Below are 13,025 nucleotides of genomic sequence, written 5' to 3' on the forward strand. Positions count from 1 at the left end.
AGTTTCTGTAACAATAAAGCCTTGATGTGATCTAACTCTTGTCTCCCTTAACCCCTGTAACATCCTTTTATCCGTTCTCCATTTCCATTGCTACCACTAGTTCAGGTCTCCCTTGGATGAATATTTTCAGTCTGCTTTTCCTATCCTCTTTCTTAGTTATTCCTGCCTATTCAACACCTACCACTCTGTGTGGAGCTGTGCCATAGTAATGGTCTTATTGTTCCCAGACACATTTCTCAGACCTGCGGTCCTTGGGTCTTTTTTATTTTTGGCTGCGTTGGGTCTTTGTTGCTGTGCACGGGCTTTCTGTAGTTGTGGCGAGTGGGGGCTACTCTTCGTTGCGGTGTGCAGGCTTCTCATTGCGGTGGCTTCTCTTGTTGCAGAGCGCGGGCTCTAGGCTCTAGAGCGCAGGCTCAGTAGTTGTGGTGCACTGGCTTAGTTGCTCCGCGGCATGTGGGATCTTCTCGGACCAGGGCTCGAACGCGTGTCCCCTGCATTGGCAGGCAGATTCTTAACCACAGTGCCACCAGGGAAGCCCTGGTCCTTGGGTCTTAATGGGCGGTTGTATCTCCCAAGCTGAATAGTGAGCTCTGGATGAGAGGGTATTTTCCTGTATCCTTTCTAATCCCCCGCACACCTCTCCACGGAATAAATAGTGAGGTGTTGCTGATTTAATACAGGAATTTAAAAATGAAACTCAAACTTCCTTTGGATTTTTGGACTTGGAAGAGGCTGAATTTGCCTCTGCCAGTTAGGAGCTTATGCCAGCTCCACCATCCTGCTGCTTTTCCTGCTCATGTTGCCCTGCCTGAGTTTGGGAGGCTCTCTTAATGCTAAAACTTCTGAATGTGTCAGATGAAGCTGAGAACAGTATTTCCCTGCCCTTGTAAGAGGCTCCCCCCACAGCTTCAGAGTTGTCACAGAGCAGTTCCCTGACCTGGTCTCTCCTCTCCTCCTCTCTTGTTTTTCAGGCTGCCTTGATGCAGAAGGAAGAGCAGAGCCAGGCTGGGATCCTGATTTGAGTACTAATGCCCTGTTAACCTGGTTGACTTGGGGAAAGATTTTCAGTTTTGCTAAGCATGTCTTTTTCTTTGTAATGAGACTGAGACAAGCTCATAAATTTTTGTGACGAACAAAAGAAACGAAGGTCTGGACGGTTGGTTATATAGGCCCTTTTCTTGCCCTCTGCAGTTGGACTTAGCTTCCTTTACCGTCCCTCTTTGCCAGTTATTGAAGGACTGTCCTCCTCCCTATTCAAAGAGCAGTTTTGTGTCTTGGTGTCCATCTTCTCTCATACCCTCAGGACCTCTTGGTCAGTTGTCCCTGCCACATCTTTTATCTCTGTCTGTAAACATGGTCATCTCTCTCTCATGTTTAGACCTTTCCTAGTACAATAGCCCCTTCAGCGACCAGCCTCACTGGCGTTTCTTAGCTTCCCCATCAAGCTTTTGTACAGAGTAACCTGCCCCCCTCAATCTTTACTGCCTCACCCTTTATTCATCTCTTAAATCCTTGAGATCTGACATCATAGGATCCTCTTCCCTCTCACACATTCTGTTCTGAAACTCTTTTTTTAGCAAATTCATTTTGCCCTATCAAATCTTACAGACGTTTCTTGAGCCTTTCAGGATGTTTGCATTCCTGCCGAGGTGTTCTTATAAGATCTTTGAAAAGTGCAAATTTGATCACCTATTCTATGAGGCAGTGGTTCTCAAACATTTTCATCTCAGGATTCCTTTATACTCTTAAAATTTTGAGGACCTCAGGAGCCTTTGTGCATGTGAATCATATCTGTTAATATTTATCCATTAGAAATTTAAACTGAAAATAAATTTATCCATTAGTCATTTAAAAATAACAAATCTATTACATATTAACAATTGTATTTTCCGAAACAAAAAATAACTGAGAAAAGTGAGCATTTTTCTGTACATTTGTTACCTTTTTAGTATCTGATTTAATAGAAGCTGGATTTTGTTGTCAGCCTCTGTAATCTGTTGCCATGTGTTGTTTTGGTAGATGTATATGAGAAAAATTTGGTCTCACATAGATACGTAGCTGGAAGAGGAGAAATATTTTAATAGCCTTTTCAGGTGATTTGGCTATTCCTCTTTGGCGCCAACAAGTGGTAACTTCTTAAAGATTCCAGTTGTCCTTCAGTATCCATGGGGGATTGGTTCCAGGACCCCCCATGGATACCAAAATCCGGAAATCCGGGATGCTCTAGTTGCCTATGTAAAATCACATAGTATTTGTTTATAACCCACGCAATCCTTCCATATACCTCAGATCATCTCTAGATTACTTACAGTACCTGATACTACGTAAGTAATTGTAAATACAACATAAATGCCAATTAAATAGTTGGCCAGTGCATGGCAAAATCAGCTTTTGCTTTTTGGAACTTTCTGGAATATTTTCCCCTAATATTTTTACTCTGTGGTTAGCTGAATCTGCAGATGAGGAGGAACCCAAGGATATAAAGGTCCAACTGTAGTTGCAACATGAAATCTGAAGCCGTATGGATGTACTCTTCATGCTCTGTTATGTTAAAATGCATTGGTCTGTTTTGCACTTTGGATGTCATCTACCCATGTCTGATTTTGTAACATCATGTTTTAATCATTTGACAAATGTTGGTTCACTGAGTTGTGCAGTATTGCAAATGTTGACCACTGGTTAATAGCACCACCAGTCTCATCAGAAAAGTCTTTTAAAGTATTGAGGAAGGTGTCAAGTTCAAGTGGTGGCAAATACAGTTTTTCCAGAATTCTTTTTTTCTTCCAAGTTCAAATTTTATCATTAGCAACAGATACTGACAGTGATTTATCTTTTGAAGCTACTGGCTTACTTTGTTTTCAAGAGAATGTTTGCCAAATACCCAAAATTGATAACCATAGTATGTCAGTTGTTTCTTCAGGTATTACAAAAAATATTTCATGGGAAAAAGAAGAGGCTAATTCTTCTTGAAACTCAATCACAAATACTTAAAAAAAAATTTTTTTTTTAAATTATTTTTTGGCTGTGTTGGGTCTTCATTGCTGCGCGCGGGCTTTCTCTAGATGTGGCGAGCCGGGGCTACTCTTCGTCGCGGTGCGTGGGCTTCTCCTTGAGGTTGTGGAGCACGGGCTCTAGGCTCGTGGGCTCTAGAGCGCACGCTCAGTAGTTGTGGTGCACGGGCTTAGTTACTCCGCGGCATATGGGATCTTCCCGGACCAGGGCTTGACCCATGTCCCCTGCATTGGCAGGTGGATTCTTAACCACTGCACCACCAGGGAAGTCCTGTGTCTCAGAGAATATTAAAGGCATGTACTCAAGGGTCGAGATTTAATAAAAGTTTTACTGTCTACCCAAGGACATTGTAAATCTGGCTTTTTCTGGGAATTCATACCATAAGGAATACAATAACTTTTGCTACAGTTTATTGACATTGCCTTGATTTCTGCTAAGGTGCCAGATTTACCTACTCCTATTGCTTTTGTATCATCAGTGCAAATGTCAACACAGTGGAAAAATAAATTGATATCTTAGAATTATGAAAAAAGTTTTGACAAGGGTGGGTACACAGACCCTGCTTTGAGAACTACTGCCACAGAATAAGGTCCAGTTCCTTAGTGTATAAAGTCTGTCATGGTCTGACTTCAGCTTAGTGGCCAAGTTTGAGCCCAACTGGTCTATTCCTTGAACTTTTTAAAAATTGAGTAGTAACATACATGCAGTAAAAGGCGCACTAGTGTTAGTGTATAGCTTGATCAATTTTTACATGTTTATATAGTTTTATGTATTTTTACTTATTTATGTTTATTTTTATATATCACAAATCAAGATGCAGAACATTTCCAACACTCTGTAAGGTTCCTTTGTGCCCTTTCCACTCTATATCCCTCCCCCTCCCCCCCCCCCCCACACACACAGAGTTAAATACTGTTCTGATTTCATCAGTTGGCTTTGCCTGTTTTTTAACTTCTTATAAATGAAATCATGTAGCATGTACTCTTGAGTTTGGCCTTGTTTTTCCCCCCACAATTTAGTGTCTGTGAGGTTTCTGTAAGTTGGAGTGTAGTACAGAAGTTTTGTTTGTTTTTGCTGTACAGTACTACATTAGAGATGTGAATAATTATCCATCTTACATGTTACAGATGTGAACAATTTAGACATACTTATGCTTATGGGTGTGCAGAAAAGAGTTAACATAGCAGGTCTCACTGCTGTCCTTTGGCTGGTGTCTGGGAACTTGGATTTTGAGTTCCCACCATTCCAAGAACTGGTAAGAATGATTTACTATACATAAACTATATTAGGTATAGTAAATCATTAGCTTTAAGTTTAGTAATATGGTTTAGGTATAGTAATATGGTTTGTGTTGAACATCTGCTTTCCTCTTGGAGTCTGGAATTTTTGTATATTACAGACAGAGGCTGCCTATGTGACCAGCCCTCAATAAAACCCCTGGGTGCCAAACTTCTTTAGTTGGCAACATTTCACAAGTGTTGTGACAGTTTGTTGCTGGGGGAATTAAGCATGTCCTCTGTGACCCGTTTGGGAGGAAAACCCTTAGAAACTTGCACCTGGTTTCCCCCAGGGTTTGCCCCATGTGCTTCTTCCCTTTACTGGTTTTGCTCTGTATTTTCTGACTGAATATATGCTGAATACGCCTGAATACTGACTCCTGTGAGTTGTCCTTGTAAATCATTGAACCTGGGGGTGGTCTTGGGGACCACTAATGCAACAAGCATTAATTTTTGTTTCTTTTCAGATTTTGAGTATAATAATGAAACTATGTGACTGTTCTTGGACGTACCTTTTTATCCTCCTATGTATTCATTTCTCTTGCATGGAGGAGAATGAGTGCAATTGCTGGGTCATAGGATAGTATGTATCCCTTGCATTTAAAATTCTAGTAATAGTGTACTTCTGGTTGCCTAAAAGTATTCCTCTGTTTCGTACCTTTTTGCCTTTGTACATGTTACTGTTTTTGCCTAGAATGCCCTTCCCATCCCTAATATGCCTGTTTGACAAAACCTTTTAACCTTTTTACTTACCTACTATCCTTTCTAATTTCTATGTATGTTTATTAGGCTTACGATATAGCATATAACTTACTTGTTTATGTGCTTGTGTTCCCATTAGACTAATTCCTTGGGAGCTGGGGCTGTCTTAGACTAATTCCTTGGGAGCTGGGGCTGTCTTATTTATCCTCTGTCCCCAGAATGGCTCCTGGTGTATGGTGAGAATGTAATCAGTAAATATAATTGTAATCTTTGGGTCCCCAAGCACGAGGTCATATTGTTCGTGGGTTCCTTGTTTTTTGTTCATGTGGAATCGTCTCTGCTCCAAACTTAAAATCCCAAATCCTGAAATGACTTTGAGTGGCCAAGAGCTTTGACAGTGAAAAGAGATAGAATTGATGAGTGAATATTGGTTTTGTTCTTGTCTTAACAATTAAGAGTCACTACAATTTATGGAGGTTGTGATGGAGGTGGTAAAAATACCTATGAAAGGAATATAATATGAGTCTGCCTTTCCTGTGGTATCTGTATTGAGTGCCTGCAAATTTAGTAGATATTATGTTGGGTGCTACTTTGATAAAGGCCTTGAAAGATCTTACAGTTTATCAAATGCAGAGCTAACTATGTATACAGCAAACAGTTTGACAGGTAAGTGTGACAAGAGCTACAGTTACAGTGACCATGTGTTTTATGTATTCTTGAGCAGTCTTGGTATTAAATATTCCCTTAATGTTCTCACAAACCTGTCCTGGAAATTGTAGTATTTCCTTTTCCAGACTGAGTCTATAGAGCGAAAAGAATATTGGGCATTAAATGCATTCTGTAGAAACTGAAGAATAACCAGAAAAGTAAAGGGAGAGCCAGGAGAAAGTGGTTCCTGAATTAAATGAGTGGAGAGTAGCTGAGGATCAGATACCCAAAGATGTCAGTCAAGTAAGATAGATTTGAAGTATCGGTTGGGTTTGGCAACTCAAGTCATTAATGTAGTTTCTTTTGGGGGGAGAAGGACATGCTGGCAGGATATTATGGGTTGAGAGGAAGGATGAACAGGAGGTTCAGAAGTAAATATAGCATATTTTCTAAAAGATTGGTGGTAGAGCAAAAGGAAGAAGGCAGTGGCTTAACAGAATGTTTTAAGTCAAGGAAGATGTGTTTTTTTTTAAGATGAGAGAGCCTTGAGCATACTTACAGACTAATGGGAAGGAACCAGTGGAGAAGAGAGAGGGAAGTGAGATCATGAATGAAGAGGAGGTGGTATCTTGAGTATTGTATCTGGTCTCTTTCTGCAGATAAGGACCTGCAGCCTTATCTCCTTTATTCCTGGTGAGCCTCCCTGCCCAGTCTTGTTCCTGCACTCCCTTTCCTTGAATTTACTGTGTTCTGTATCCACTCTGTGCTTGTTCTTTGTCTATTATGTTCTTCTTCAGACTTGCTTATTGAAATTCTGCTTTTTCATTAATCCCTAGCTTAAAAGTCTGAATTGTTAAACCATTCCAGGTACCTTAAATATACTCATGTCTTCTGTAGTATTTTGTACTTACCTTGATCTCCACTTACCTAGCTGGTTTTCTTTCTTTCTCCCAATTACCTCGTTCTCCCTAGGGCATGGATTATGTTTTACATATTTCAGTAATCTCAACATCTGACCTAGCAGGTTTTTAGTATTTATGAAATATTAGACTATGTGACACTGTCATTTTGTTGGTCAGAAAAGGTAGGATATTGACAACTTCATATGGATCAACCTGATAAATTTTTATTCCTTACATTCTTGCACAGAAGACTTGAGGTGGAAGTTTAATTAAGAATGGACAAGCAAGGACCAAGGAGAAAGTTAGAGAAGCATTTCTTAACAGCTGTAGAGCCATTGAAATTCAAACAGAAACTGGCTTTGAGTGACCAGGAGACTAAAGCAAACATGGAAACTTGGCTAGATTTACATTTTCCCATAATGTAAGGAAAACATATCAACTCATTAGGGGAAACTGTAACATTTCCTTATCTTGGTCTGAATGACATTTTTCTGAGTGGGTAGTCATATAAGTGCCGTTCAAAAATTGTGGTAAACAGTATCCTCAAAATCCTGAGTGTACATGCTAAAGAGGTTTTATTCAGCTTTATTATTACTTACTAAAAAATTTAGACCAAATTGCCAAAGTACGTGTCAGAACCACTTTTTTTGGGATATCTAAGTATATTACTTTCTTTTGCTGTATAATAGGTAAAAAAACAAAATGTTCAAGACCAGTGCTATTAACTAAAAATATCTGATTAATTAGAAAACTTTATTCTCAGAAAAATTTTTGGCATGAACATGTTGCAAAGGGAGTCAGTGGATTCCAATCCATGGAACCCCAGGCTTAAAACTCCATCAGGAGGAGTAGATAAACTGTGTCCCATTCAGACAGTCTTCCATAAATCTTTCAGCTGGCTTTTGAGGAATCAGGTAATAGTCTTGAAAGTGGTCTGCAGTGTAGATATTTTGTTGTTGATTAAAGGCAAACTTAATGAAAACAAACCCAGAAGGTGGTAGAGTTGGCATTCATTTATGACAAATATCCACAAACCAGGATTTTGACCTAAAGGAATGGCCCTTTCATCACCATGTTGATCCCGGGTTATATGGTATTTGAAGACAAGGCCGGGGTTTCCAAAATAGGGCAAATCTAGATTTGTTATGGCATACAAATAGGTATAACATTTTAGGATCTTATTCCTGAACTAGCGAACATAGCTGCATGGTGTGGGTTCAGATTTTAAAGAATTATGAGTGGTAGTTTCAAACCATAAAGGCAAAAAGCCCTCTAGTTATGTGCTGTAAGCTTTTCTGTGAACTTGATTAGGATAAGTTGAAAGCATACTTATGAGTAACAGTGATGGAGTTGGGAGACATTTGTCCCTAATAAGTTATTGAGCGTATCCAGGCACTTTAATTTCTCATTACCACAAAGTCTGCAAAGTAGGTGGTACTCCATTTTGTACTTAAGGCAACCAAGGCTCAAAGAAGATGCTTAAGTGGTAAACTTAGTATTTGTACTCCAAAGCATATAGACCTTCTTTCCAGTCTGCTCTCTTCTCCCATACCTAACGCTCCGCCTTGCTGTACCACTTTTGATAATGCTGCTCTGTTCTCTGTATTCTTCAGACCTTCGTCTTACTCTCACTTCCAGGCACATTCTCTTCCTTTGAGTCCCCTCGGCTCAGAGGACAGTGTATGTTTACAGCACATTGTAGCTTGTGTTGTGATTGTTCACGACATAATCAGGTCTTAGTTCCCTTTCTAGACTTCAAAAATTTTTTTGACTGAGTCTCTGTGTAACCTGCCTACCCTTAGAATGCTGCTGTAGATAGCAGGCAATTGGTTAATGGTTATTAGGCAGGGAATGAATGAAGCATGTAGCCTTAAGATCCGCAGATTGATTATAAATGCTTATTATCTTAGCCCTTGTGAAGTTGCCTTAGTGAAGTTGAAAATCATCTTAGAAATTTACAGTTGTGAAAAGGGCCTTGTGTCAGTGGATTTAACCATTCTCGATGGGACCTCTCTGGAGGGCTTGGGAAAACAACCTTGCAGGACTGTGTATTCTGGTCATCCTCACAGTCTTTCAAGAGCTTGAAAATGATATGGAACTCGAGTTTGTCCCTTTAAGGCCATCCTGCAGAGTTTATAAAATTGTAAATGTTTCTGGTCATTCTCATGCTTATACCTGGATTTTAATAGGTTAAACAGAATAGCACCAGGCTTTTAAAATTTTGTTTTGAAGTGATCAGCTACGAGATCTTAGGTGCTAGTTTCCTTACTTGGTCTGTTTTTTTCCCCCCAAGGTAATTGGGAATGATAGAACTGATGAGTCAGGCTCCCCTTAGAAGATTCAGTCTGTCAGCCAGTATCTCATTGCTTATATGTCAGGCATTGGATGTGGTGAGTGAGGGAGATTGAAAAGTGAAGAATGGTACCTAGATTTCTGTCTAGGGCACCTGGAGGATGGTGGTGTTATTTGCTGAGATAGAGAATACCAAAAGAATCACTTGGGTGGGGGTTCAGTTCATGTTTATGTATCTGGGAGTGCTTTTCTCATTCAGTAATGTCTTACCTGAGTTGTAAGTACTTTTAATGACCATGTGGAATTGTATAACTTATTTAAACAATTCCCTTTGGGTGGTGTTTGTACCACTCTTGGTCCTGACCATGTCTTTTCCTGTGGTTATATCTTCAGATGTAAAAATGGTAGCTACCATATGCCAGCACCATGCTAAGTGCTGTAAACATCTCATCAAAAGGTTAGTAGGTACTCCGTTTTCACAAATGGGGAAACTGTGGCACAGAGATTAATAACTGCCAATAAATGGCAGAACCAAACTTTTTAAACAACTGTATTGAGATATAATTTGCATAACCGTAAAGTTCACCTTTCAGCTGTAAAGTAGGTGGTACTCCATTTTGTACCTAAGGCCACCAAGGCTCAAAGAAGATACTTAAGTGGTAAACTTAGTATTTGTACTCCAAAGCATATAGACCGTCTTTCCACACATGTATTTACAGTTTTGTAACCATCACCGTCGTCTAATTTTAGAATATTTTCATTATCTCAAAAAGAAATTTTGAAAAAAAAAATTTTTTTTGTACCTGTTAGACATGACCCTCTAACCTGCTCCCCACATCCCCAGTTGAAGGCAGCTAATCAACTTTATTTTTTTAAATAAATTTATTTTATTTATTTTATTTTTGGCCGCGTTGGGTCTTTGTTGCTGTGCGCGGGCTTTTCTCCAGTTGCGGCAAGTGGGGGCTACTCTTCGTTGCGGTGCGCGGGCTTCTCATTGTGGCTTCTCTTGCTGTGGAGCACGGGCTCTAGGTGCACAGGCTTCAGTAGTTGCAGCATGCAGGCTCAGTGGTTGTGGCTTGCGGGCTTTAGAGCGCAGGCTCAGTAGTTGTGGCGCACGGGCTTAGTTGCTCCACAGCATGTGGGATCTTCCTGGACCAGGACTGGAACCCGTGTCCCCTGCATTGGCAGGAGATTCTTAACCACTGCACCACCAGGGAAGCCCCAACTAATCTACTTTAGATTTGCCTATTCTGGATGTTTCATGTAATTGGGCTCATATAATCTGTGGTCTTGTGTGACTGGCTTCTTTGACTTAATGTTTTTGAGGTTTACTTGTGTTGTAGTATGCATCAGTACTTCATTCTTTTTTATTGCCAAATAATCTATTGTGTAGATAAATTCAAGATTTGAACCAGGTGTGTCTGGTTCTTAAAGCTCATGTTGCTGCTACCATGCCATTCTACTTCCTATACATGTCCCATTATGTTAGAAGGTTCTTGAGGCAGCATCTTACATTTCAGTGTTTTTCCCTCTTATGGTTCTCTCAGGGTGCCTTGCTCAGAGTGAAGTATTTTAATATATAGGCAAGAAACCCAAGTCCTTGTTACTTTAACTTGTGGTGTTGGATTAGAAGAAAGGAGGTGTGAAGTCTCTATCAAAAGGGAGAGTAGAAAATCTAAACATCTTTTTTCTGCGTCTAGGAGGAAGACGCAGGAAGGATAAAAGATTGCTGGGACAATCAGGAAGCACCTGCGCTCTCCACGTGTAGCAATGCCAATATCTTTCGAAGGATAAATGCCATATTGGATAATTCTCTGGATTTCAGTAGAGTCTGCACTACACCTGTAAATCGAGGAATCCATGATCATTTGCCAGGTGACTTAGATTTGAAAACTTGGATGTGCTAGGCATGTGTACACAGCTGTTTCTAGGCAGCTTCCTGGTGATGCCTATGAAGAATGACCTTGAATCTCTGACAACACTTGCCCCTTTTGTAGTTTGCCTTGTGGATTGGGTCCCCTTTGGGGTGAAGACTTCCTTCGATTATAATACAGAAATTTTTTTTATGATTCACAAGAAGATTAGGTGAAAAAGGATAGGTCAAAGTGACAGGGCTATTTATATATACAATTACAGTAGAGTCATGTATGTTAAGATAGATTTCCTTATAGCTGCGTTAGAAAAGTTTAAAAGTGTAATTAATACTTGATCTAACCCAACGTAGTCAAAATATCATGTCAACATGTAATCAACATAAAAAACTCTTAGTGAGATATTCTTTTGTTAGTACTAAGACTTCAAAATCCAGTGTATATTTTACATTTACAGCACAGCTCAATTTGAATTAGCTTCATTTCAAGTGCTCAGTAGCCACGTGGGACTAGTGGCTACTGTATGGAATGGTGCAGCTCTTCAATATTTAATTTCTTTCAAAATGAGTGCAAGTCAACAAGCATTTGATTTTTATGATATTTAGTATATTCCACAGAATAATGGGGGAAAGGGGAGCATCTCCTGAAGATGATTCTTCACAAGGAGGCTTGGGTGTCCTAACAGTGTTTCATAATCTTTTTGTGGGAATTGCAACATATTATAGGAATGTTGATGGAATATTTTTTGTTTGAATTATTTTAGATGAAAGTGAGCATGTTTTTAATTTTTTAAACGGACCTTGAAAATATCTGGTAACACACAGATTCTCAGAACAAGGACTGGTAATTGCTGTTTTTTAGTTACAAATTCTTTGATTTATTTTTAACTTGGCCTTGGAAATAATTCCCACAAAGATGCAGGAGCATGTGAACATAAAGTAGCTAAATGTTTAAGGGAGAAGTCCGTTAGGAAGGAGATGGCCTCATGGAATTTATTTATTAAATTGTGCTGGAAGGGAAATGAGAGAAGAGCATGGGGGCTGGGAAACACGGGTGGGTCTTGTCTCTTACAACTTCCAAAAGAGTATACATGTAATGTTTTCTGTTAATTGTGGAGTCAGCTGTGAGCTGACCCTTATTCTTTAGCTTATGCTGAGTTAAAAATTCAGAGAACCTACTTGGTTCTATGTATGTGTTGTTTTTTTCTTTTCAGAAAGTTGCATGAGTTACATTCCAATAAGAATGACACTCAACAATGACTTAAATTTCACTGGGTTGCTTCAGACATGCTGGAACTTTTATGGTTTATAGCAAAGTATTTTTCAGCTAATGCTAGGTTGTTGACTTGTGTGAGGGGAAGGCTCCTGGTCAGTGAGACAGGAGCTTTGAGGAGTGTACGTTTGCAGTTGGCCAGGGAGCCCAGTGGCCTCGCTGGCAAGATGCCAGGCACTGGTGAAAGTGTTACCATTCCACTGTGCCCAGGTCACTCACTGGCCAGACTACAAGGTACAGACTTCTTGGCCTCTTCAGGGCCTTCTCAGGGCATGGGTTCAAGAAGAGTACCTTGAAGAAATAGGGAAACCTGGGTTGTAAGGTTGACCTTGGGCAGTGAGATAAAGTAGATAGTTTTTCCAGCTGTAGGGCAGAATGGTACCTCCCCAAATGCCTCACAGAGTTCTCCTGGGGGGCTCAATAAGGAAAGCAATACTGCAGTTTGAAGGGACCTCAAGGGATTGTAGGAGAGGTTCTGGTCAAGGTGTTCTGGGCCTTTCTTCGCACATACCTAGCCCCCACGGTATGGTCAGCTCTCTCCTTGTCCCCACCTGAGATGTTGGCGCAGGGCTGTGGGCTCTTGGTCTTGAGTGGTGAGGCAGGGCTGCCTGGCCTAGAGCAGAGAGCAGCTTTCCCAGGTTTCCCCAGCAGGAAAACCCACCTTGTGTTTAATGAGCAAGTAAACTTGGGCATGTATTTTCCATGAGGAACTTTAACGTGAATTTGCAGCTTCTGGTCAGAAGTAATCCTATTACCTAAGGAGATAATCAGAATTATAAAAACCTAAGAACAAGATTGGTTATCACAGTATTATTATGAAGGACAATTTGATGACAACAAAAGCTGAAGTAACCATGCAGTGGAATGTTCTGTGGTTATTAGTATGATGTTTGTAGAAGGCTACTTAGTGATATAGATAATCACAGTACCTGAAGTGAAAAAGCAAAGTGCAAAACAGTACGTTCTCAGGTATGTATATATGTATAAAAAAAGACTGGAATGACAAGACATAAATGTAGCAGTGAAGGTGTAATGGGTAATTTGTTTTC

The 13,025-nt window shown here is 40.1% G+C and overlaps 1 protein-coding gene across 1 annotated transcript in view; it reads left to right on the forward strand.

The window, feature by feature from the left end:
- Positions 1-13,025, forward strand: part of CPEB1 (cytoplasmic polyadenylation element binding protein 1) — a 94,281-nt gene that overhangs the window by 5,408 nt on the left and 75,848 nt on the right. Inside the window, exon 2 of the mRNA XM_059915364.1 lies at positions 10,534-10,708. The gene's annotated coding sequence lies outside the window, so the exon portion shown is untranslated. The remainder of the gene's footprint in view (positions 1-10,533; positions 10,709-13,025) is intronic.

This window comes from Balaenoptera ricei, chromosome 2, assembly GCF_028023285.1.
Source record: "Balaenoptera ricei isolate mBalRic1 chromosome 2, mBalRic1.hap2, whole genome shotgun sequence".
NCBI lineage: Eukaryota > Metazoa > Chordata > Mammalia > Artiodactyla > Balaenopteridae > Balaenoptera > Balaenoptera ricei.